Source organism: Coenobita brevimanus, chromosome 104 (genome assembly GCF_032717465.1).
Source record: "Coenobita brevimanus isolate Jiangsu-jjx chromosome 104, ASM3271746v2, whole genome shotgun sequence".
NCBI classification, from domain to species: Eukaryota; Metazoa; Arthropoda; class Malacostraca; order Decapoda; family Coenobitidae; genus Coenobita; species Coenobita brevimanus.
In genome coordinates this window covers 34,488,771-34,511,030 of record NC_137057.1, presented here as the reverse complement: position 1 = coordinate 34,511,030, position 22,260 = coordinate 34,488,771, and positions in this window count along the sequence as shown.

Sequence of the window (22,260 nt, the reverse complement as noted above, 5' to 3'; positions counted from 1 at the left end):
CCCCTCTTCTACTGGGACCCATTATCGACTCTCATTTTCATTTCTCTTCCGTTTTTTTTCCTCATTTTCTGTTTATTTTTCATTTTTTCTCCGCTTTATATTCTCCCTTCTCTTTTCCCTTCTCTTTTCTGTTATCTGTATTAATTCTTTTCCGTCTTTCTGTCCCTCTCCTTATCCTTTTATCGATTTTTTTTCTTGTCTTCTGTCTCTTGCTTCGTTTTCTTTTCCTTGGTCAATTACACACACTTCCCCTTCTCTCCACACACACACACACACACACACACACACACACACACACACAAATCCATACATACATCCTTTAACAGACGCCTTTCATTTATAAACAACACCTCTGAGGAAAAAAAAAAAAAAGTAAAATAAAATAAATTGAATGAGATCAAAAGAATTTCATGTATTTAATGACGAGACATCAAGGGAGACCATCTGAAAACGCTGACGAGACCGAAGACGAGATTCAAAGGCCACAAGAAACCAATGAGACTGAGGAGGACTGCATGGCTTCTTTTGGTTTCTTGTAGAGAATTAGCAGATGTGAAATGGTTTTTAGTCTACTCGCTGCAGGAGAACGTGTGTGTGTGTGTGTGTGTGTGTGTGTCGTATTACATTTAATTACACTTTAATGACCCTAATTTCTTCATCTCTTCCTTCAGTAATTATTTTCACACATTTTCTTGATCCTAATAATTACAACAATATTTTTTGCAACATGATATACTGTAAATGGTCACATTAGTCGGTGGTTAATCTCTCTCTCTCTCTCTCTTTCTCTCTCTCTGATTAAAGGCAGACGCTCCACCAACACAAAGGAAGCAATTATAAGAGCAGTAATAATCCTTTCACCACGAGGACGCATTTTTTCCCTCAGTTGATTTTTATTTAGATTCTACTTAGAGGATCATGTGGCTAGTCTCTCTCTCTCTCTCTCTCTCTCTCTCTTTGTGTGCATTTGTCTGTTTTTTTTTTTTTTTTACATTTTTTGTATATGGTATAAAGAAGGTAAAAAATACCAATGAAGGAACCAGCAAGCATCACACACACACACACACACACACATACACACACACACATATATATAATCTCCATGTGCACAGTGGCGTCACATACAGTAAAAAAAAGAAAGAAACATTAGGGGACCAACTTTCTTGTGATTTATTTTTGCACATTTTTCCATTCTCTTCTATGTAATTAATGTCTTTTTTAATAAATAACTTACACATGTAATAAAAAAAAAGTAAAGGGATATTTAGGGGTCCAATTCTCGTCGGCACAATAAGACTCTTAATACCTCTTCCATAGCGATTTGTTCTGGTTATTACACCTTGCCAATTTTCTGTATGTAATTAATGCCGTCTTCCATAAATATCATTCACGTGTAATGAAAAAACAGAACAAATTATCAGATCCATTTCTTTTCGGTACGGCAGGGCTCTTTAAACCTTTTCCTTAGCGATTTATTTTTGCATACCATGCTTATTCCTTGATATTCTTCCTCATATTATTCCATAAATTTCTTTCATAAATTTCCTTTAAAATTTCCCGTATTTTATTTTTAGCCTTTTAACATAAATAAAAATAAATTGATAAATAAAGAAAGCAGAAATTATACCCGACGAGAACGAGACCCATGTTAATGCCACTCGTCCTTCAAGGAAGCTCCCCAACACCTCTTCATAGCGATTTATTTTGCCCATACGTTACTATTCTCTTCTGTGTTCCATAAATCCGTCCAGTATCGCCATAATACGCATTCATAACACACAAAAGGATATTAACCACACATATCCAAAAAATAAATCGGTAAGGAAGAGATGTTAGGGAGCCTCCTCAGCCTATGACAATACGGGTCCACTACGCGTATTCCCGTCTCTTAATGAAGCTTCCTCACACATCTTCCGTAGCGATTTACTTTTGAGAAGGGGGGTTAGTATCCTTTTGTAAGTAATGCAGAGAGTGGCGATAATGGAAGGATTTATGGGACACAGAAGAGAAAATGCACGTAAGGTGGAATAAGCACAATAAATCGCTTAGGAAAAGGTGTTAGGGAGCCCACAGCCGACAAGAATACGGACTCAGGTGTGTAGGGAGGAAATTAGGTGGAGGTAAATCTACCATCACAGCCGAAGCTGTGGGGAGGGAAGGGGACACGTGTTAGGGAGGTGAATAAGAAGCTGCTTTGGTAAATAATTATGTACTACCTACCTGGCTTCCTTTCCCATACCTGAGGACACGCATCTCTCTCTCTCTCTCTCTCTCTCTCTCTCTCTCTCTCTCTCTCTCTCTCTCTCTCTTTCTCTCTCCTTAGATAAATCTCTTCTCATGTACTGCCTTCCTATTTTTCTGTCCGTTAGTAAACCTTTCTCTCTATTCATCTGTCTGTCTACCTACCTACACAAACTTAACCCCTTCCTCACCTGGGTAAGCCTTAACCCTCCTAGTGCCATGCCTCTCCCTGCCTGAGTGTTGGTGGTTGGGGCAGGGTGCGACAGAGAGAGAGAGGGGCGAGTGTGACAGAAATCGGGGCTCTCCTCCTCGCTGGGGGCACTGCAGCAGGCTCTCAGTCCAGGACCCAGTGAGCAGGAGTAGGGTGGCAGAGGCTACTAATGAACAGGCTAGGCTCGTAGGTAGGGTAGGTAGGCAGGAGGTGTTGTGGTGTTGCACAGCTGCTAATTCCTCACCTGAAAATAATGTCATGAAGTTTAATTAGGGAGATTAGTAATAAGCTGTACATAATGAGTGATAATAATGACAGTGGTAAGAATGATAATGATAATAATGGCAGTGATGAATAGTGAGAGTGATATTAAAGACTGATAATATTGTCCGATAATAATGAGCGATAATGACAATGATAATAAAACATCATAATAATGAGTGATAAAGAATGAGAATGATAGTGATAAGAATGATAATGATAATAATGACAGTGATAATAATGACAATGATACAAAGTGATACATAATAAGGCAATAATTGCACTCTTTTCACTCTAACTTGCCCCAGATTTTCGTCTTTTTGCAGCTTATTGCACATGACTCAGTGGAAGAAGAAGACAGTACTACGGCTCTACATCCTTTCATAAGCCTTTCATCGTGACTAACACCATATTGTAGTGTAAATCCATTGCTACACCTCAGGATTCAAAATAAAGAGATGACAGTTTTAGGCCAAGATAAAGTAAAAGGAGTATAGTAGGCTAATAAGTAAACTGATAGTGATACAGATATGATACAAAATTATAGCAAACGTTCGTAGCATACATTCTTGTCGGATAAGGAAGCTCCCTAACACCTTTTCCTAAGCGATTTCTTTTGCTTATTACACCTTGCCGTCCTCTTCCTTGTTACTTATATCGTTCTACTATCAACCTTCTCGTCATAAGTAACGTTCAAAAGGATATTAGCCAGCCATATAAAAAAAAAAATAAATAAATAAAAAATCGGTAAGGAAGAAGTGTTGGGTAGGGATGTACCGATACCAAAATTTTGACCGATATCGATACCGATACCACAAAACTGGCCCGATACCGATACTACTACCAATACCGATACCGATACCAGTGAGGGAGGGTGGTGCCTGTCGTGTGAGGGCTGTGGCAGGGCCCTGAGCCGCTGATGCGGGGCTTCCAACCTGTCTCGTACATGTCCATGGTGGCAGATGTGGCTCATTACCACATTTTCATCCATATAAAACATCCAACTTCTATTTAACAAAATAACTTCCAGTGAGTGATACGCTACGCACTAAATTCCTTTCAAGTATTGGTAGTATCGGCAGGAAATCAGCCGATACCGATTCCGATACCGATAGTCTAAAAATGGTCCGATACCACCGATTACGATACTGATGCCGATACTTCTTACCCGACGAAAATACCAGCCCTAGAGTCTTAATAATAACAAGAATCTTATTATATTGTGAAATTAAAGAGACAAATCTGAAATTCATTACTTTATGCACTGTGAGTAATTAACAGTGATAAACGATATAAGTGATAATAGCCTATATAAGTGATAATTATTAGATCTTGCTGGTGTTGATAGGGAGTATATGAGTGTTCGTCATGAGAGAGAGAGAGAGAGAGAGAGAGAGAGAGAGAGAGGAATACAAGAAAAGAAATAAATCAAACGGTTCTAGAATTAATTTATGCAGAGAGAGAGAGAGAGAGAGAGAGAGAGAGAGAGAGAGAGAGAGAGAGAGAGAGAGAGAAATGTGAAAAGTAATCTACCTTTTGGCTTTAACTCAAAAGAATATTGATATACAGGTAATGCGTGTGTTGTATCCGATGGCTTACGTGAAGAGGTCATGAGAGGTGTGTATTGCATGATTGAGCTGCACACCTGATTTTTACCTGCATGACCTCTGATTTGGGCTTTTAACCTGTGTGTGTGTGTGTGTGTGTGTGTGTGTGTGTGTGTGTGTGTGTGTGTGTGTGTGTGTGTGTGTGTGTGTGTGTGTGTTGTCAGTATGCATGGAGCCACCATCAGTGACCTGTTGCATCACCTTCACCTGATCTCATTACTCGTGGATAGTCATGCATTAAGGAATTAGTTTTATCACGTTAAATCAGAGGGCGTCATTCTCTCTCTCTCTCTCTCTCTCTCTCTCTCCTCTTTTGAAGGGGGGAACGGAGACTTGTTTTAAAATCCTCCACTTGACAGGTTTTGCATATGCAGTGTGTGTTGTGGCAGTGTTTGGTGTGGCAGTGTGTGTTGTGGCAGTGTTTGGTGCGGCACTGTGTGTTGTGGTAGTGTTTGGTGTGGCAGTGTGTGTTGTGGCAGTGTTTGGTGTGGCAGTGTTTGGTGTGGCAATGTTTGGTGTGGCAGTGTTTGGTGTGTCAGTGTTTGGTGTGGCAGTGTGTGTTGTGTCAGTGTGTGTTGTGGCAGTGTTTGGTGTGGCAGTGTGTGTTGTGGCAGTGTTTGGTGTGGCAGTGTGTGTTGTGGCAGTGTTTGGTGTGGCAGTGTGTGTTGTGGCAGTGTTTGGTGTGGCAATGTGTGTTGTGGCAGTGTTTGGTGTGGCAGTGTGTGTTGTGGCAATGTTTGGTGTGGCAGTGTGTGTTGTGGCAGTGTTTGGTGTGGCAGTGTTTGGTGTGGCAGTGTGTGTTGAGGCAATGTTTGGTGTGGCAGTGTGTGTTGTGGCAGTGTTTGGTGTGGCAGTGTTTGGTGTGGCAGTGTGTGTTGTGGCAATGTTTGGTGTGGCAGTGTGTGTTGTGGCAGTGTTTGGTGTGGCAGTGTGTGTTGTGGCAGTGTTTGGTGTGGCAGTGTGTGTTGTGGCAGTGTTTGGTGTGGCAGTGTTTGGTGTGGCAGTGTGTGGTGTGGTAGAGTGATGTATGGCAGTATGAGTGGCAGTGTGTGGTGTGGCGGTGTGTGGTGTGGCAGTGTGTGGTGTGGCAGTGTGTGGTATGGCAGTATGAGGTGTGGCAGTGTGTGGTGTGGCAGTGTGTGGTGTGGCAGTGTGTGGTATGGCAGTATGAGGTGTGGCAGTGTGTGGTGTGGCAGTGTGTGGTGTGGCAGTGTGTGGTGTGGCAGTGTATGAGGTGTAGCAATATATAGGTTGGCAATATGAAAAATAATAATGTCTGTTTTACACCTACTTTCCAAACTCCATGTAATCAAAGTGTATTTCTCAAAAACTCTCAATAAAGTAATGGTTCACATGTATACAGGTATCATACATGTATTGAAAATATTGAAAATTGCAGTGACTATGATGTTGCATAGTCTCCAGCTCATAACACGTGATAGGTGCATTTGGATTCCTATTACATATTGAAGCGATTTGCAGTGTTGGATAGCACTGTGTTAGATCAGCCTTTGTTTAATATTATGAGATGGGGAGGTGTGGTAGTGTGAGGAGGGGTAGTGTGAGGTGTAGTAATGTGTACTGTGGTAGAGTGAGATGTGGCAGTGTGAGGTATAGCAGTGTAAGGAGTGAGAGGATATGTAAAATGAGATTGAGATGTGGCGATATGAGGTGTGGTAGTGTTGGGTGCGACAGTGTTAGGTGTGCCAGTGAGTGTGTTGTGGTGTGTGATGTGGCAGTGTTTGGTGTGGCAGTGGGAGGCGTGTTAGTGTGAAAAGTGGTAGTGCCGGGAGTGGTAGTGTTAGGTGGTAGTTTGAGGTAGCAGTGTGGTATATGGCAGAATGAGGTAACGTGGTGTGTAGTGTGACAGTGTGTGATGTGGCAGTACGAGTATGAGGGAACGTGGTATATGTTGAGACAGTGCGAGGTCCTTCTCAGATCAGTAAAGTAGTTTGGAGGTAGCAAGAATAAAGTATGAATGCCGAAACTCACTACTAAACACGTGCACTGTAACTTGTAATGGCTCTATATTTCGAGTGAACATTTGAGACACTTTGAACAGGTGGGGTAAGATACACCTTCCATATACACCTTAATTACTACAGGTCCTTCCTAAGATTAATAACACCTTAGAAGTTAGCAAGACCTTAACTAAACGCTATATCAGAAGGCTCAGTGACTCTCATATCACCTTTCAACACGTGCACCGTAACATTCAGCAGCTCTGTACACGTGGAAGTGCACGTGTAGGTAGAATAGGAGGGTGTGGCGTGGGATCGAGCCAGGGTGAGTTGGGAAACAGGCGTCGTCGCGTTATTATCGGTGACCTGGAAATCGTTGACCTTCGGGGTAAGAACAGGGTAGACTCCTCTGTTCCAGGCGAGGAAGGCTGGAGGTGGACATCCCTGGACTTGGTACATTACTTCCAGACGACTTCCAAGCTGTACATACAGCTCTCTCCTCGGCTCTACTGTTGCCACCGCCTCTGTTGATGGAGTAACTATTTAAACGGATATTTGAAAGACGGAAACAGTAGCTAAGAAGATTGTAAATGGCTTAGCAGTGGACAACGCTGGATTTGACACTACTTCCAGACGATTTCCAGGCTGCACATACGCCTCTTTCCTCGGCTGTACTGTTTCTACGGCTTCTGGTAATGAGGGAAATTTATATCTATGTACGATGATATTTGATGTGATTACGAAAATGTAAGAATACCGTGTTTTTTTTTCTTGTGCAAGAAAGAAAGAACCAAAGGCCAGAAGCTCGTAGGATTGATCACTACAAGAAAAAACAAAAGCATGATAGGAAGCCAAATTCAAGATCTGTTCATTTCGAGATGCCTGGACACACTGCGCTTGAAAGACTGGAGGTCATAGGAAGTAGGAAATACAGACAGAGGGAGACAGTTCCAGAAGTGCATTGGAGATATGAGGACAGTTGAAGAGCAGCGTCAGGGCCCAGATGGAAGATTGCAAAAGTACACCTGTGGACTGAAAAATACACAACAACGAAAACCTACTATCACAAGGAAGAAAAAAATATGAACAAAAGCAGTGAGTGGGTAAAATATCTGATGAGTCAGGAACGGATTAATAATATACAAATGTACACCTCTCTGCTCGGCACACCTAGATAGATGGATAGATAGACTGATAGATAGATAAACAGATAGATAAATAAAGATAAAGCCGAATTCCATGACGCCTAGCTAAAATATCAACATTTCCCCAACACAAATTCCCACTAGTTATAAAAGCAGACTATATTACTGGCAGCGCTGGTTGCATTATGGCAACTAATCTGGACTAAAAGATAGATAGATAGATAGACAAATAGATAGATAGACAGGTAGATGGCCTGGAATCTGGACTATCAGTAATGACCTCGTTTGGTGCCCTGGGTCGAAGCAATAATAGTTACATTACTGAGGCCATGGTTCACACACACACACACACACACACACACACACACACACACACACACACACACACACACACACACACACACACACACACACACACACACACACACACACATTTACCCCCCTGTGTGTGTGTTGATATGCAACTGATTAGGGACTTAATTCTGTCATTATAGTGGCATTTTTTAACCTTATTCTGGCCATGTCCTGGCGATTTTATTCATTTTAAGAGAAGTGATTGAGAACTTGTTTTGCGAGCAGACACATATTTACTTGTGTGTGTGTGTGGGGGGGGTTTACTGAATAAGTACTGCTCTCTCTCTCTCTCTCTCTCTCTCTCTCTCTCTCTCTCTCTCTCAAAAGGCATAGTTATTATATACAGTGAAACTGACAATGCTGGGTGGCGGGGAGGGGGGTGAGAAAGCCGTATAAGTCCTGAAAAGGGTTGCAGTTTATAGGTAAATGAGTGAAAAAAAACAAACAAACAATGTCTTAGGACTGCAATTATTACAATTATGTAACAATTATGTAACTCCATATTATAATTATGTAACGACAAACGATTGCATTATGTTACACTTATTACAATTATGTAACTACAAACGATATGTAACAATTATGTAACGACAAACGATTGCATTATGTTACACTTGCTACAATTATGTAACTACAAACAATATGTACCATTTATGTAACAGTTACAATATAAAAAGTCAGCTACCTTGCATCGTCCAAGTGATGGCAAAAAAAAAAAAAGATAAAAAGAAAAAGCTTCCTCTTACTGAAAAGGTTAAGATTTAGTGACAGAGAGAGAGAGAGAGAAAGAGACAGACAGACAGACAGACAGACAGACAGAGCAGATTGCATCATTATCTACAGCTCCGAAAGTATAAATGAATTTTTGACTTCGTTATCAAGCTTATAAATTCATCACCCATCTTCCCCACTTGGGCAGGCAATATTTCTCACTCAAACTTTCACTCAGTCTTGGGAGTGGCTTGTATGTGTTTGCTCATACATTAGAGTTATTTTTATTGCTTTACCTGAGTCATTAAGGCAAAGTACGATGGATTTTGATATATGAACAGAGAAGATATAAAGACCGCCATGTTTAAGTATACTGGATCTTAGCCACACACACACACACACACACACACACACACACACACAAACCCCAAACCAATCTCACACAAGAACACACACACACATCTCAAAACACACGACCTGCTCTCCCTTCGCGAGTGTGGGTGTAATTATTCACTTTCTACTCCATTAAACCAGCGACAAACACAAACAAAAACACCACAAGCAAAGAGCCAAATAAATTTATGGATGGTAAGCACGATAAATTTTATCATATATTAATTAGGTGGTGCAAAAAAAATCGAGAGAAAAAAAAAATGCACATTGAATTTTATTTGATTGTTTAGGGATGATTGAATGAATCGCCTCCTCTTCCACCTCCTCTCCTGCTCCTGCTCCTCCTCCTCCTCCTCCTCCTCCTCCACCTCCTTTTCCTCCTCCTCCTCCTCCACTTCTACCTCTTCTTTTTCTTCTTCTTTTTTTTCTTCTTCTTCTTCTTTCTTCTTCTTCTTCTTCTTCTTCTTCTTCCACTTCTTCTTCTTCTTCTTCTTCTTCTTCTCCTCCTCCTCCTCCTCCCCCTCCTCCTCTTTCTTCTTATTCTGATCGCCTACCATCCAGTACCTGAGTTTGACATAGTTTTCCTAGGAGAGTACCATTAGGCAGGTATTAGATTAAGTGAAGGTGTATTGATGCATCTTGAGACACTGATGGATTGAGTCTTCGAGGAATCAGCGAAGAAATTACACCTACATTAGAGGAGTTTTGGTGGACGTATATTGCTGTCAGTTTGGTGGTGGTGATGGTGGTGGCAGTAGTAGGGTAATAGTAGTAGTAGCAGTAGTAGAAGTAGTAGTAGTAGCAGTAGTAGCAGTAGCAGTAGTAGTAGCAGTTGCAGTAGTAGTTGCAGTACTAGTAATTGTTGCAGTAGTAGTAGTAGTAGTTGCAGTAATAGTTATAGAAGTATCACTAGCAGCAGCAGTAGCATCAACTACAGCAACATCAGTAGTTAGTAGTAGTAGTAGTAGTAGCAGTAGTAGTAGTAGTAGTAGTAGTAGTAGTAGTAGTAGCCTTAAGTTCATATGAAACGTGAACCAAGGGACCACACGCTAAATGTGCCTTTCTCCGATCGTCCACCATCCTCCTTTTGATGGATGGTGATGGAGATGAGGGATGTTTATATTACTGGGCGGTGGAGATGCATGGTTATATCGGTGCCACCACCTGAAGGCGTCCAACACACAGTGAAGTGGTATTATGCATGTATGGTATAAAATGGTATGATGTCCAGGTTTCACTATAAAAAATATCTGGTTCTGTCAATTTGTGTGATAAAGGCCTTGTGTGGAAACATTACATAATATAACCCTAGACTTTTCACTTTATTACTCGTCATCTTTACCTCAATTTGATATTATAAAGACCTGCATATACGGAACTGCAACCATGACTAAACCCACCCTCACCCACCTACTCATCCCATATGCCCACCCTCACCCACCTGTCCACTCTATTCGCCCACTCCTACCCACTTATTTACCCACTCTTGCTCACTCATTCATTCACTTGTCTCTCCACTCATTCACCCACTCAGTCTATTCACCTTCACTCACCACTCCAAACCATGTATCCACTCCACTTACCTACTACTGCTTAAAATCCACTCCGTTTGCCCACTCCCTCTCACCCACCCACTCCATCTGTCCGGTCTTACTCACGGATCCCATCCTGTATAAAGTAGCCTATCTCCAGTCACCCACCCACATGCCCACTCCGTAAGTCCACCCCCACACATCCACCCACCCACCCAACCAATCTCTCTCTCCACCCCACCGACTCATCCCTCCAATTCAGATCCTGTCCAAAGCAACCCACACCCTCCCACCCACCCCATCCACCCACTCACCCACTCCGTTTGTCCATCCCAAAACAGCCACCCACCCACTATCTCCCCCCGTCGCCCATTCCCACCTACCCACTCACCCACACCACCTCCCCACTCCCATCCACTCTACCCACCATATCAACACACTGGCTGAAGTAACCCAGCCAGCCCTCCAGCACAGACTCCCAAGGCTAAACCAACAAAAGTCTTAGGTGTTTACTTCCATTATTTCATCTCCATAATTTCATAAATGGCCCCCTTCTTTTATCTTACCTGCCCCACACCAACTTTCCCTAAATACCTGGAGCTCAAGGTCAGCTTAAAACCATCTCTATGATGAAGGATCTTATTTTATTTTATTTTATTTTTTTAGCCTACCTTCGCCAACGAAGTTTGAGGAGGTTTGGTATTCACCAGTATCTCTTTGTCTTTCTGTCTCTGTCTACAACATACCTAAAAAACTTGATACTGGATTTCAGTGAATTCTAGTGGTTAGATGGGTAATGAGTCAACGAAATATTGATTAGATTTTGAGGCAGATCCTAATCTGGATGTAGGAGTAAATCACATGTTATATTGGCGTGGGCTGGGGGGGTGCGCTCTCCGCGATTGTGTAACGGCCCGAATTAAGACGGTAGAATTAACTGACTGTGAGACCATAACAGTATTTGTCTTGCATGAAAGAGGAATTACAGCAGTATATCAAAATTTAATGGCGTTGGCGGAGGTTTATGCCATCTGAGTTCATTCTACTTATTATTACTGCATACGGATGGTAATTGTAGCCATATCTTTCCACACAAAATTAGACAGTGAAAGTTTGGTGACTTTTGGTAATTTTTTTTCAACACTCAAATAAAAATGAAAGATTGTATATTATAATACAAGCAGGCTAACAACACATGAAAATGGCCAGATGATGATGATGAGGATAGTATCTTTTTCTCTATATATTTTCGTCATTTTTCCCTAATTTTAAATAACACTGAAAGACTATAAATATCACAAGCAGATTAACAATACATGAAAATTACCAGATGGTGATGATGATGATGATGATGATGATGATGATGATAACAATGATGATTCCTGGATGATAACTGTAATTTCTTTTTCCTTCTACATTCAGGTAACAGTGAGGGTTTATACATATCACAACCCAGCTGGCAGTGAATCACAAATATGCGTACCCAGCCATTTCCACAATTAAGTACTCGTCCTACGCCCCTCATACCATCACACCCAAGAGGCTACCAACACGCACTCTTACACCACCACTACCATGAGAAGGTCAATATTTTATCACCGTGGAGGGCGCAGGCTTGTACTTGGATAGTGTTCTTTACATCGAATGTTGAAATGGCGAGAGAGAGAGAGAGAGAGAGAGAGAGAGAGAGAGAGAGAGAGAGAGAGAGAGAGAGAGAGAATCTTGTGTGTCAGCTTACGTAGAATTGGTGATAAATAGTGTGTGTGTGTGTGTGTGTGTGTGTTGTCGAGAAAATACGAACAAAAGGACGCTGCAACTTTGTCAGAATCAACCAGTAAACCGTCCGCAATAAAAATATCACATAACCTACCCATCCAACCATCCAAACAACCAACCACTCAACCACCTAACCAACCAACCAAACAACCAACCAGCTAAAGATGCAGACCACCTTAAAATCGCCAATCCATTTTCCGCGTATCTGCAAAATCGCGTGCTTGGAGTCTGTACAGTACGAGTACGTGTAACAAACCATATTGCCACTTTGTTACAGGGGCAGAGCAACATTCTGTGTCTCTGATTACACTGTGTAACAAACTTAAACCAATTTTTTGCTTATGTTGATTTTCGTGCTATTTCTGATCAATGTCAAGGCGTAGATACCGAATATGCTATTTGCTTTTGTGTAAATCTAGAGTTACAGAAACTATGCTACAACATATGTATCGTACAAGGACAGGAAATGCAACTTGTTACCAATTCGAGAATGCTGAGAATGTCAAAGAATTTATATATTTCTGGGTGTATATTATGAATATAACTAGAAAATGAGCAAACAGTAACATCACTAGGAATGCAGGGCACATAGTATCTAGAAATGCACTTTTGATCTTGACTTTCTTCTGTAACTGTAATGACAATCGCGCAACAATCCCTAAACGTAATCGCCTATGATCGCCTCGTTCCACCTGCCCTGATATCTGGTTTCCATCAGCAGAATGTCCTGGTGGAACCGTTCGCCATGCTCCTCGCTGACTGCACCCAAGTTGCTTTTGATGAAATCAAGGTGGGAATGCAGATAGTGCAATTTGATTGACATTATAAAGGAGTAGACTGTAGCACCAGTCGAACAGGGCAGTACTCCCGAGGTGGATGGCAAGCTGGTGATAGGGAGAGCTGGAGCTCCCGTTTCACCAGCCCTCAGGACTTGATCCTAACCATCTCCCTTTGCTGAACATTCATTCATTTACACAGAGAGTAGACCAGCATGCTCTCATAATTCCTCTACCTTCAACTGTCTACACCACACTACACGCACATAACATATCACACCGTCTATTCAATCTCTTTAGCAATGGCCGCTGCAGTGTTACTATCAAATGAGGTGGTACCTCGGATTGCCAACACTGGCAGGGTAGGGCTGGCGGCACAGGGTCCTATCGGTCGCCATCAAGCGACTGTGCCGGCAGCGACTCTTGCAATTTCCAGTGATGCTCGTCAGCGAAGAAGAGAAAGTGCGGCCTTATTCTTCACCAACATCCGCGGCCTTAGTACAAATTTAAACTCTGTTCATTTTTTTCCTTCAGTCCATATCCTCTCTGGCAATCTTCCTCACAGAACTACAAATCTCACCCTCTACTGATATATCCCCATTTTGTTTTCCCGGTTACCATCTCGTCACAAACTTCCGTAAGAAGGGCGGCACCTGTTGTTATATCAAATCCCAATATGCAGTTGACACAATTATAAACTTCACTTCATCCAGTTTTGATTACTCATTGTATAAACTAAATTGTCAAAATATTACCAAATATATTTGTGTAGTCTATCGCTCCCCCAATGCTTCTTTGGAACCCAGTGTATTTGATTCCACATCCACACAGCTGAGTAACCTTAATCCTGCCCTTAGCACCGAAATTACCATTTTGGGTGATTTTAACATACGTAATGTTGAATGGTTAATGCATTCTGCCAAGACTGATGATGTTGGTCTAGAGTGTGAGCTGTTTGCAGAATCGTTTAATCTCACGCAACTGGTAAAGCAACCAACCAGAATACCTGATAATCCTGACCATAATGCCCATCTCTTGGATTTATTCTTGACAAATAATCCAGATCAATACAGGATAGAGGTACTGTCACCACTTGGATCCTCTGACCACAATCCCATCAAAGCCTTATTAGTTAACCCCCCCACACCTTCCCGTTCTGAACCTGTCAGGGTGACCCGATGGCACTTTGATAGGGCAAACTGGGATGGATTTAGAAATTATCTTGCTGACATTCCATGGCAGTCTTTCTTCTCTAGTGATCCCAATTCTACCCAGTACCACATTTGCGACTAAATGCTAGCTGGTATGGATTTATTCATACCAAGTCAACAGTTCACTAAAAATGGTTTGATGGCAACTGTGCCAGAGCAACAGCCCAAAAGTCATAAGCATATAACTCTTAAAATAAAAAAAAACATCTGAATCACTCTCTCAATTTAAAATTGCTAGAAATCATGCAAAAACTGTAATAAATGAAGCTAAATCTTCCTTCAAAAGCAAGCATCAAAACTACTTAACAATCCTAATGACAATAGAATATTTTGGTCAACTCTTAATTCTTTCAGTAATTACTTTAACAAGTCATCATCTATTCCCCCACTAAAATCTTCAGATGGCAACATTACAAATGACCCACGTGCGAAAGCAGATATCTTTGCCAGTACATTTGCCAAAAATTATACCATAGACGATGCCAGCCAGAACGTCTCAGTACTAGAACTTGACTCTCCAGAAATTGTTCCACTTAAAATACAGACAAGATACGTAAAATCCATCCTAGACAATTTACCTACCAACAAAACTCCAGGCCCAGATGGAATTTCGCCAATTGTTTTGAAAAAGTGTTACCCTGAACTTGCATCTGTTTTAGCTAAATTATTCAGACTATGCATACGTACTTCTTTATTCCCAAATTCATGGAGAGAATCCAATATCCACCCAATTCCGAAGAAAGGATGTTCCCCTGACCCCTCTGATTACAGACCAATAGCAGTCACATCTTCTCTTGGTAAGGTATTTGAAACTTTAATTAATAAGCACATTGTTAAACATCTTGAATCCAACAGCTTAATTAGTGGTAGAAACTATGGTTTTCGCCACGAAAGATCCACCATTGACATACTCTATCTCCTAACTCATACCATCCATCAATCAATTGACCCACATGGAGAAACTCATTCAGTAGCTCATGATATTTCTAATGCTTTCGATAGAGTATGGCACCGTTTCCTGCTGTCCAAACTCCCTTGCTATGGACTAACGTCTTTTGTTCATTTGATTTCCTCATATCTCAGTGACGGGAAAATAAGAGTAAAAGTAGATGATGTATATTCCAATTTCCACTCAATTAACGCCGGCTTGCCGCAGGGATCAGTTCTGGCACCAACCCTATTCCTGATTCATATTTACCCTTTCAGGCACAGTCGCGCGATTCGCGTGATATCGGCTTGCACTCCGCCAGACACAGTCACGCGACTCGCGTCCTTAAGGCCCCTTCAAGGCCCAAAAATATTCGTCAGAAAAAAACTTATAGGCCGATTTGCGTGATTTTTTGGCGCGTCTTAGGGTAGCCAAGGCCTACTGGAGGTAAGTCATTGGCAACACTGCTTTGCCTTATCAGCCTCAGCCCGCTCCCTTCAACCTCAGTGTTTGTTGAGCAGTCAGCCAGTGATGTTTGACAGCTCGTGGTTCCCTTTAAATCGTCCATAATTCTCCCCCTCTTGCCCAAGGCAAAGACCCTATTGACTCAGTGAGATAATACATTGTATGTGAACATATAGTGATGTGATATTGTTGATGGAACATTCATATATGTATTGAAAAGCAATTCTGGCCGTTAGCAATCGTTGGGCCTTGGAGCCAGACACATGGTCAGTGTAGCGGGGTTGCACCACTCCACCCCCCCCCCCGTAGGCCGTATGGCGTGAGTGGAAATACGTATATAAATGAAGCCAAGGCATAAATATATATTATGTGAAACATACTGTGGATGGCTTGGTGAAATTATGGAGCCAGCAAGCGTTATGTGTGGCATGAAACAGAGTGTTGTGAAGGGGCAAACCTGAAGTTGGGAGGGGAGAATTACCGGTGTTTTTAGGGCTGGAATTATTGTGATTCTGATAGTGTAAATGCGTATGGAATTGTATGAAATATACGTCAAACAAGCTGCGAGTTTCCGTGAACGAGTGTGGTGTGTGCTAAAAATAGCGTTGCCTCATACTCTCAGGGAGAAGCTGACTCACACACACACTACATAACTCCTCATCTTCAAATCCGTGGTCTAACTGGATCAACACCCCTGGAGGAAGTGAGTTCTGCAAATTTTGTTGATATATGTAATAATCTATTACCATTACCTCTCACACTTTCAGACAAATAACCATTTTCTCCTACAGATTACATATATGAAAGAAAGTAAATCTCCACAGCAGTAACTATAGAAGAGTTGTTTATGTGTAGTAGGTTATAACGATAGAAAAACATCCATGGAAGATGTAACAGTCTGTACAGATAGGGGAAAAAGAAAGTTAGTAGCATAGTCTTCAGGCCGGTGTGCGAGGAAGAAACAGTGTGTGTAAAAGTTGCTAGCGATCGGAAGAGTAACCTCACTTTGTCGGCCAATTACTCGAAAACTATTAGACTTATCGATTTCCTGTTACAACCTTCATCAATACCAATAAATTCTACGTAAGATCAATACCAGAATGTAAGCCTTTGGTAGCGTTTTGGGGGGTAAAAGGCGAGAGAAATGTTTTTGTTCCTAGCGGTTGTTGTGTGACATGACAAGCGCTCGGAGTAATAACATCATTTTGTCGGCCAGTTACTCGAAAACTATTAGACTTATCGATTTTCTGTTACAACCATCATCAATACCACTAAATTCTATGTATGATCAATACCAAAATGTAAGCCTTTTGTAGCGTTTTGGGGGATAAAAGGCGAGGGAAATTTTTTTTTTTTTTCCCTCGCGTTTGTTATCAGTGACATTCGCACGGAGTAATAACCTCACTTTGTCGGCCAATTACACGAAAACTATTAGACTTATCGATTTTCTGTTACAACCATCATCAATACCACTAAATTCTATGTATGATCAATACCAAAATGTAAGCCTTTTGTAGCGTTTTGGGGGATAAAAGGCGAGGGAAATGTTTTTTTTTTTCCCTCGCGTTTATCAGTGACATTCGCTCGGAGTAATAACCTCACTTTGTCGGCCAATTACTCGAAAACTATTAGACTTATCGATTTTCTGTTACAACCATCATCAATACCACTAAATTCTACGTGTAATCAATACCCGAATGTAAGCCTTTGGTAGCGTTTTGGGGGGTAAAAGGCGAGGGAAATGTTTTTCCTCGCATTTGTTATCAGTGACAAGCGCTCGGAGTACTAACCTCACTTTGTCGGCCAATTACTCGAAAACTGTTTGACTTATCGATTTTCTGTAACAACCATGATCTATACCACTAAATTCTACGTATGATCAATACCAAAATGTAAGCATTATGTTACGTGTTGTGCGATAAAAGACAGTGGAAATGAGTGTCTCTTCCCGGCTGTTACCATTGAAAAAGGCTCGTAGTAATACTCTCATTTTCTCTGCCAATTACCCGGAAACTATTGGACGTATCGATTTCACGTTTGAACCATGATGAAGAGCAGGAAATTCTATATATGTACAATACATAAATATGTAATATTTCTCATAAGAATTCGTGGTTACGTAGACGGGAACATTGCGTACGCCATGCGCGCATCACGAAAGTCAATCACGCACGGAGTGCCTTGTACTTTTTTTCGATTTACTCGAGAACTATGAGGCGTATGGGGTTTTCCCGTCACAGTGGGAAAGCTGGATAATGGGGGCATATTACTATGTAATAAAAACGTTAGGTCCCTGGGAAAACTTAGCTCTCAGAGGTCAGTGAAAATTTTTCGAAAATGGCTCTCAGTTTTTGACCATTTTCTCGAAAAGTATACATCGTATCTAAACCAGATTGGTTTCGTTAGAAAGCTGATGAAATTCTCTATAAAAAAATATTAGATCATTTTCCTGTAGGATGGAAAACATTCAAACGGCGATGTTGGGAAGTCAAAAATGTTTACTCGACATGCCTTCCAGGGCTCATAACTTTCTGTGCTGTTGTTTTCCTGTGTTTTGGTCATGTTTATCAGATAGAACAAACATCCATGCATACCTGGACATAGGTTTCATGGGAATACATTGATTTTGGGGGGGCGAAAATAAGGCAAGAATGTGTTTCATTCGCTCAAATTTGCTCAAATTTGCCGCGCGCGCGCTCACCGGCCGGGCGGCTTCGTAGTCGAAATTCCGGGATCAGAAAACTTACTGAAACTTATCGTGCGCGAAAGGGTTTATCATCTCTTATCTGTCACCCACAATCCCATCCACTCATATGCAGATGACTCAATACAACATAGTTCATTCGCACTCAGACACCCATTTACAAAGTCTAATATCTCTACCTGTCAACTCAGTACAGCCATCTCCATAATTCAAGACCTATCTACGATCAGTGAATGGGGACAAAACAACCTTGTCTCATTTAATGCTAGTAAAACTTAATTTATACAATTTACCAATAGGCAGGTATTGCCAGATTCGTATATTTCCTTCAGTATTATTAATATTCCCATCTCCAAAAGTATTGAAATTCTCGGCGTTTCAGTTACCAACGCCCTCAGCTGGACCTCTCATGTTAGATCACTTGCTAAAACCGCCTCAAAGAAACTTGGACTAATGTACAGAGTCTGTAACTTCTTCACTGACGAGCAGTTAGCTGTAATTTATAAGAGACATATGCGCTCTCAGCTTGAATATTGCTCACCCTTGTGGAATGGATGTGGAGAGGTTGTCTTAAAACAATTAGACAAAATTCAGAACAAAGCTGTTAGAATTATCAACAACCCTGCCGTTACAAATAAACTACCTCCCCTACAAGTAAGAAGGAATGTTGCTTCCCTTGCATTATTTTACAGATATTTTTATGGCAAATGCTCAGACGAAGTTGCGTCCATGGTGCCACCTGTCCATGCCTTCCGTCGTGCTACACGGACATCTGGTAGCGCTCATGACTGGAATGTCACTCAGCCACATTGCAGAACTTCTGCCTATTAGAATTCTTTCATTCTCCAAGCTGCATCTCTTTGGAACTCGCTTCCCCAGAGTTGTTTCCCTCCAGACTTCAACCTACAGCTGTTCAAGTTTAACTGTTACAGATATTTTATGAACAGAGGACACCAGTAAGCTTGTGTATGGTTTATTTGTTTTTTTATTCATTTGTTTTTCCTTCCTCTGTTCTATTATTAAAAAAAAAAAAAAATCTGCATCCAAGCCGATGAAATTCGTCGATCAGGTCATCGACGAGCTGTGCTGAATCTGGTCCACTCTAGTTGCCAAGAAAACTTTCCATAACCCCTCTGAAAGCATTACAAGCACGTTCTTCATCATCAGTCATTTTAACCTGGAGTTCAAGACTTGCAAGCATTCTTTGAACCTGCGTCCCGGTGAACATGCTAGCCGTCATCTTTGCCACAATCAACTTGGGAAACATTGATCAGATATGCAGAAACGCATCGTCATCCTTGTCGATGGCTTTCACGAATATTTTCACAATACCAAGTTTTATGTGTAGCGGCGGTAGCAATACCTTCTTTCTCGAGATCAGTGGAGTTCTTACAATGTTGCACGAGGCTGGTGTGAGACTCTCTCTGAGAGGCCAGTCTTTCCTTACGAAATGTTCTGCATCGCTCTGGCTGTCCCACAAGCATAAAAAAAAAAAAAAAACATGAGTACTTTGTATAACCGCCTTGCATTCCAAGTAGGATCGAAATCATTATGAAATCCCCACATACCTCCCAGCTGTGATCTGAGTACTTGATCTTTGCCAGACAAATCTTCACATTCTCATAGCCTTCTTTCATTTCCACAGAATGTGCAACTGGAATTAATGGGAGTTCGTTGCCGTTATGTAAAAGTACAGCTTTTAGGCTCACCACAGTACTGTCTTTGACAACTCGCCATTCTGAGGCCTTGTAGTCCACTCCCATGGCTTGGAACAAACCCTTAACATCAAAACAATAACACAACGAGGTTTCTTCACAAAATTTAAAGAAGAATGCAAACTTACCGTGGTGATTCCTACAACTCATCTTGCAACTGGGATCCAACAAGTTCCATTGACTTAGACGTGACGCCAGCAGCTCAGCATTGGACTTGGTGAGTCCAATCTCAGACCAAGTCATCCAGTTCTTGTGACTGGGAAAGTGTGGAGTGTCTCTGGAACATTCTTCAACATACGATTCGTCATCCTCATGGTCAGCCATTACGTCAACCATTACATTGGCGCACGGTAGCAAGACTGGAAATAAACAATTGCCAGTTGTTGACAAAAACCTAGAGACTGAAAAACAAAATATACACCATTGGAATCGGCGTGGAGAACAGAGTCTAGCAAGACCAAAATAACTGAATAAACAAAGTCTTTGTTACACAGTGTTACATATATAGACTTAAAAGACTAGCCAACAAAACAACCAATCAGTTAGTCTGTCAGTCATATAGTTAGTCAGTTAGTCAATTAATCAGTCAGTCAGTCAGCCAACTCCACAACCACCTAACTATACATTGTACATATTTAGCTTGACTTAAAATTGCCATCTCCATCTTGAATGCAGAATAATAACTAAATACAAAAACAACATTGTAATACGGTGCTTGTCATGAAGCACTGTGGAGAGGATGTAGAACAGAAGTGAAAGAGCGAGCGCAGAATGAGAGAAAGTGACAGCAGAAGGAGGAGAGAGAGTGACAGCAGGAGAAGGGGAGAGAGTGACAGTAGGAAAAGGAAAGACAACGACAGCAGGAGAAAAAGAGAGAATGACAGCAGTAGAAGGGGAGAGAGTGACCGCAGGAGAAAGAGAGAGATTGACAACAGGAAAAGGAGAGAGATTGGCAGCAGGAGAAAGAGAAAGAGTGACCGCAGGAGAAGGAGAGAGAATGACAACAGGAAATGGAAAGACAGTGACAGCAGGAGAAGAAGAGAAAATGACAGCAGTAGAAGGGGAGAGAGTTACCGCAGGAGGAGAGAGAATGACAACAGGAAAAGGCGGGAGTGACAGAAGGAAAAGGAGAGACAGTGACAGCAGAAGAAGAAGAAGAAGAAGAAGAGTGAAAGCAGGAGAAGGAGAGAAAGTGACAGAAGAAGGAGAGAGAATTCTTGTTTATGCAAAGTAGAGAGAACCATTGGATAGAAGCTCGCAAATATGTTCTTTCCTCGAAATGAACAAAAGAAATCGAAATTCATCATCTGTCCACTTCTAGATAACGGCAAATGGACGAAAATCTAAGAAACTGAGCAAAAGGAGCCAAACTCATGAATCATTCACTTCGAGTTGCCTGCAAATGAACGAAAATCTGAGAAACAGAACAAAAGAAAGCCAAATTCATGATCCACCCATTTCCAGATGCCTGCAAATGAACGGATATCAAAGCTAAAGTGGACGAATGATGACCTAAGTGGACAAGGGAACAGCACAATCCACTTTCCGCGTCCAGGCAAACTCGCGTGCTGGGAGTCCATAAGTGGAACAAACTGGTATTGCCACTATGTCATGGCAGAACGTACTCATATATTACAATATTGTCCCTTGAATCTTTTATCTGGTAAAAGTGTGTACCGCGGCTCCGACAGATGCCCTGGTGCTTCCACACTGCTTCCTGACACTCTACTTTGAGGTACGTGTGACCGTGCTAGATACATGGGATAGCATTCTTGATGGCATGGAGTAGGACGCCTTCTCATGGTGGCACCGATATGACCAGGTGGCTCCGCTGCTTACTTATACAGACATCTCTCAATTCCCATCCTTTCCTCCAAGAGGAGATGATGGACTGCAGGAGGGTAGCTTCTGCCTGCAGTCCACCAGATTCACATTTAGATGGGCTTGGAGTTGCAGCTACTACTACTACTACTACTACTACTACTACTACTACACTTCGCTGTCCATTAATTTTGAAGTATATGTCACTGTGTTAGATGGATACATAAACGACCCATACATTACGGTGAACGAAATCGAGGTATTTGTATTTGTTTTGGGTGGTTACGTAGACTATACACACCTCTCGGTATACGACAGGGGTTTGTACCTTCAAGGCAACCTCGATAATAGTTAAAAGACATTTTTTTTTTTATTGCATGTTTAAGAAAAAAATTATAGTTCACCGTCTCTCTCTCTCTCTCTCTCTCTCTCTCTCTCTCTCTCTCTC